The sequence below is a fragment of the Bidens hawaiensis genome, unplaced genomic scaffold (assembly GCF_021521415.1).
Source record: "Bidens hawaiensis isolate Kalapana, Puna unplaced genomic scaffold, B.hawaiensis_p1.1 tig00004003_1, whole genome shotgun sequence".
Taxonomy (NCBI): Eukaryota; Viridiplantae; Streptophyta; class Magnoliopsida; order Asterales; family Asteraceae; genus Bidens; species Bidens hawaiensis.
In genome coordinates, this window is record NW_027491234.1 from 1,243,406 (window position 1) to 1,246,601 (window position 3,196).

Sequence of the window (3,196 nt, forward strand, 5' to 3'; positions counted from 1 at the left end):
ATAATAATAATAATAATAATAATAATAATAATAATAATAATAATAATAATAATATCCATCGTTTAAATATTATATATTTCATATAACAGAGTTTTTGTACATCTCAAACTCTCAAAAGATAATATTCAATTTTTTATGATTAATTAATATCTCATATCTGTCTGTATATATATTACAAATTCTGCATATCAACTTTAAACCTTTAAAGTACATACTACAAATAAAACCTTCCTCTCTTTTTCTCCGTTGTCATCTCCGGCCATTAATCATAATCATGTACCGTGTAGCAAGTGCCTCCGAGTACCTAGTCATCACCGGTTTCGGGATCGACGACATCAAGATCGCGAAAAAAGCATGGGTTCTCCCCGGGCAGTCCTACTCGGTTTTCGACATCTCTCCGGTGAATTACACGTTCGAAGTCATGGCCATGAGCGCCGAGAAACTCCCCTTTATCCTCCCGGCCGTGTTCACCATCGGTCCACGCTCCGACGACGAAGAAAGCCTCCACAAGTATGCTAAACTCATCTCCCCTCATGATAAACTATCACAAGATGTGAATGAGCTTGTGAAGGGGATTATTGAGGGCGAGACGCGTGTTCTCGCTGCCTCGATGACTATGGAAGAGATTTTTAAAGGAACTAAGGAGTTTAAGCAGGAGGTGTTTGAGAAGGTTCAGTTGGAGTTGAATCAGTTTGGGTTGTGGATTTATAATGCGAATGTTAAACAGTTGGTGGATGTTCCTGGACACGAGTAATTCTCGTATTTGGGACAGAAGACGCAAATGGAAGCCGCGAATCAGGCGAAAATTGATGTGTCTGAAGCCAAGATGAAGGTAATATTAACATAATTTGATATGACATATGTTTAATTTTATGGTGTATAGGTTTAATTTTAAAGGAAAATAGAAAGCTGCGTCGCTAGCCCTTTTCAAATATCAATATTTTAAAAATTACTTTGATAGATTATGGGTCATAATATGTTTTTTGATTTTGTGTAATAATAAATATAATTTGATATGATCTAAGTTTAATTTTTTGTTGTTAGAATTAATTTTAAAGGAAAACAGTGATATTGCCTTTTAAAAATTACTTTCATAGATCACGGGGTCATAATATATTTTTTGATTTTGTGATTTAGGGTGAAATTGGGGCGAAGCTTCGAGAAGGACAAACGCTGCAGAACGCAGCTAAAATTGATGCGGAAACAAGGATCATATCGACGCAGAGGCAAGGGCAGGGGAAGAAGGAAGAGATAAAGGTTAGGACAGAAGTGAAGGTGTTTTGAGAATGAAAGGGAGGCTGAGGTGGCAGAAGCAAATGCTGAGCTGGCAATGAAGAAGGCCAAGTGGGCCAAGGATTCGCAGGTGGCCGAGGTGGAGGCGACCAAGGCGGTGGCTCTAAGGGAGGCGGAGCTGCAGAAGGAGGTTGAGATCATGAACGCTTTGACTCAGACAGAGAAACTCAAGGCTGAGTTCTTGAGTAAAGCTAGTGTTGAATATGAAACAAAGGTATTATACACAAATTATGAATTTTATCTTGTATCTATTGAATACATTTGTTTAATAAGTAATCATTAAATTGGGTATAATATTATGTTATGATTAAAGGTACAAGAGGCAAATTGGGAGTTGTACAAGAAACAAAAGGCTGCAGAAGCGATTCTATACGAGAAAGAAAAAGAAGCAGCGGCTCAAAAGGCTATGGCGGAGGCTACGTTCTACTCTCGTCAACAAGTGGCAGACGGTGAACTATATGCGAAACAGAAGGAGGCTGAAGGTCTGGTTGCCCTTGCACAGGCTCAGGGGACTTACATAAGGACACTTTTAGGTGCATTGGAGGTAATTATGGGGCATTAAGAGATTATTTGATGATCAATGGTGGGATGTATCAAGAAATTGCCAAGATTAATGGGGAGGCGGTTAAGGGATTGCAGCCGAAGATAAGTATTTGGACTGGTGCGGGTGGTGTTGGGGATGACGGTGATGGTCAAGGTCCGGGTGGTGCTATGAAGGAAGTGGCTGGGGTGTACAAGATGCTACCGCCTTTGTTTAGCGCGGTTCATGAGCAGACTGGGATGTTGCCACCAAATTGGATGGGGAAGATTACCGAATCTTGAAGTTTTATATAATATATGTCGTACATGGAATTATGAATTTAAGTCTTTGGTTTAATTATTATCTGATGGTGTGAACAATAAGATTATATAATCAGTAGACTGTGAGTTATAGTAGTATAGTTATGTGAACTAATTTGCTTGGTGTTGAAATGAATGTTTTATGTGGTGATGCATGTTTATTTTGGTTAAAAACTTGAAACTATATTAGTAGGTTATGGAAACATATTAATTATTGATGAACTGGTTGTTAATGTTCTTATTTCATAGGTTTTAATAAAAATTCTGACCGGATCAGTGTAAGGTTTTGGAAAACGACAGAACAAACCGACTGCGTTGAGTGGGCTGGACGGACCGACTATTATGACAGTTTGATTGTTCTTTATATTATTTTGAAAATCATTAGTAATCAAAACCTTACACTGATTCGGTCAGAATTTTTATTAAAACCTATGAAATAAGAACATTAAAACCAAATCAATTGCTAGTGTGATTAACACTTTGTTAAAAGTTTACTTCATAATGTTGGGAATCAATTTCATTTTACACTGACCACATACTCCTTGTGGTTCGACACCCTACTTACCCTGACTAGTTTAAGGTGATTAGGACACTGATTTATATTGTTTTTGACTAGATAGCGACAGTCTAGCACCAAAATGGCGCCGTTGTCGGGGAGTTAGTGCGCTTAGTGTTTTTGTGTTAATTGATTTCTTTGTTTAATTTAGTTATTATTTTTATTTTTAGCTTAGTTTACTTTATTTTCCCATTTTACGCAGGGTGTGTTATTTGTGCAGGTAACAGGTTTATGCACACCCGCTATTCAGGAAGAGGTTCTCCATTGATTACGAGCCAGAGATTGAACGTTTAGCTCGGCAGAACCGAGCTCAGATCAGACAGCCAGACATGGAAGGTCAGAACCAGAAACAAAATCAAAACCAAAACCAAAACCCACCACCCGAGATAAATGTTTTCCAACCCGAACTCAACCCACCGAATAACCAAAATCCACCAAATAATGACCAGTTTCCACCAATAAACACAAATCAGCAACCCCAAAATTCAGCCCGACAATCCAGAAACT

At 38.2% G+C, this 3,196-nt stretch overlaps 1 pseudogene across 1 annotated transcript; it reads left to right on the forward strand.

Annotated features, from left to right (window-relative positions):
• Window positions 1-274: 274 nt before the first annotated feature.
• On the forward strand, window positions 275-2,119 carry LOC143624976 (flotillin-like protein 4; annotated as a pseudogene). The gene is made up of 3 exons (XR_013152199.1): window positions 275-832; window positions 1,138-1,507; window positions 1,607-2,119. The product of XR_013152199.1 is annotated as a flotillin-like protein 4 (transcript).
• Window positions 2,120-3,196: the final 1,077 nt, after the last annotated feature.